The sequence below is a fragment of the Helianthus annuus genome, chromosome 10 (genome assembly GCF_002127325.2).
Source record: "Helianthus annuus cultivar XRQ/B chromosome 10, HanXRQr2.0-SUNRISE, whole genome shotgun sequence".
NCBI lineage: Eukaryota > Viridiplantae > Streptophyta > Magnoliopsida > Asterales > Asteraceae > Helianthus > Helianthus annuus.
Genome location: NC_035442.2, coordinates 38186606 through 38188347, shown reverse-complemented (window position 1 = coordinate 38188347; position 1742 = coordinate 38186606). Strand labels below are relative to the sequence as shown.

Below are 1742 nucleotides of genomic sequence, written 5' to 3'. Positions count from 1 at the left end.
CAACCCGGATTGTACGTGTTGCTATAGGGGTTATTCTGGGGCCTAATTTGATTGCCCAAATAGTCCACCTCTTCGTGGCCTGTAAACATAACACCCTGCTCACATGTACTTGGCTCGTGTGAAACTCCACACAGCTCATATGATGATTGAACCTGCGAAACGTTCTGAGCTTGATCAAATCTTGCTGCCAAAGCTCCAATCTGTGCTGCAAGAGCCGTATATTTATCCACTTGATGAACTCCAGGAATATATGATGCTTTATTTCGCACTCCACCGTGACGAGAACTCGACTTCAAGGTAGCTTTCTCTATAATTGCGTAGGCTTCATTGGGTGTTTTTTTCCAAGATCGCCTCCTGCATAAACATCTAAACGTTCTTGTGAGTCGTAGTTAAGTCCTTGGTAGAAGTTCAACACAAGTTGTCTTTTGGACAACCCATGATGTGGAACATCGATTAGAAGATCTTTGAACCTCTCCCAAGCTGCATGTAGAGATTCTCCTTCGTCCTGTTTGAATGTCATTATAGGATTCTTAAGCTTAGCTGTCTTTTCCGGCGGGAAATATTTTTGCATAGAAAGATCGGCCATCTCATTCCAAGTTGTGATGGACCCTGCTGGAAGTGACAAAAGCCAAGATCGGGCTTTGTCTTGCAAAGAGAATGGAAAGAGTCACAAACGAATTGCGTCTTCAGAAACGTCTCTAATTTTTAAAGTCGAGCACACCTCGAGAAATGAAGCGATGTGCCGACCTGGATCTTCGTGATCCTTCCCATCAAACTGCACAGAGTTTTGCAACATGTTAATTATACTAGATTTAATTTCAAAACTCGGTGCTGCTATCGTAGGTCGGGCAATGCTTGGTAGCAAGCCCTCTCCTCCTGGACGACCGGTCTCATTCAAAGGCTGGTCATCTTCTGCCATAATGCTTCCTGTTTCATCCCCTGAACTCTCGCTGTCAAAAAGTATCACTGATTCGTCGATTGCGGCCGCAATCCTTTGTGCAACAACAAGCGATCTTTCGCGAAGCCGCCTACTTCTTCTTAAGTTATTTTCTGGTTCATTGGCTAGCTCAGCATTAGCATTAGCGGGAGCAGGGGGCGTGGACATTAGCCTGCATGTAAAAAGAAAGGCATTATACAGAAAAATAACATGATAATAATATAAGTAATAAGTATAATTAACAATATTAATATATAATATACATATAATATACAAGATATTTAAACAAATCTAATTAATTATTTACTGGTTCGTTTACATATTTACATCCGAGAACTGTTTTTGTTTGTTCACCAGAATTTCTGATGACAACATCAGAAATATGAGGAAACTCTTCTCTTTTTTTATATCAGAAAATCTGATAAGTTCTGATAATTTTCTGATAAAAACTGGCGAAAGTTTTTGTTCCATCAGAACTTCTGATAAATCCATTAGAATTACCCGAAAATCTGGTAAATTCATCAGAATTGTAACCTGTTGTTTTTAGAACATCTAATGGGTTTATCAGAATCCATCAGAAAATCGGATAAATTCATTGGAATTCATCAGAAAATCTGATGATTTTATCATAAAGTTATATTTTATAGAGTAAATAAATAAACAAATGAGTACAAAAATTAAATGAATAAGCTGTTAATTTAAATGATTTAAATGAACAGAAATAAATAAATGAAAAACTGAACGCAATTAAATTAAATGCAGAAATGAATTAAATATAATATATAAGCAGTTCGACGTGCGAACA

The 1742-nt window shown here is 37.5% G+C and overlaps 1 non-coding gene across 1 annotated transcript; it reads left to right on the top strand.

Annotated features, from left to right (window-relative positions):
* Positions 1 to 431: 431 nt before the first annotated feature.
* LOC118483567 lies at positions 432 to 538 on the top strand. The gene has a single exon (XR_004870857.1). It is a non-coding gene; the product is annotated as a small nucleolar RNA R71 (small nucleolar RNA).
* The last annotated feature ends 1204 nt before the right edge of the window (positions 539 to 1742 follow it).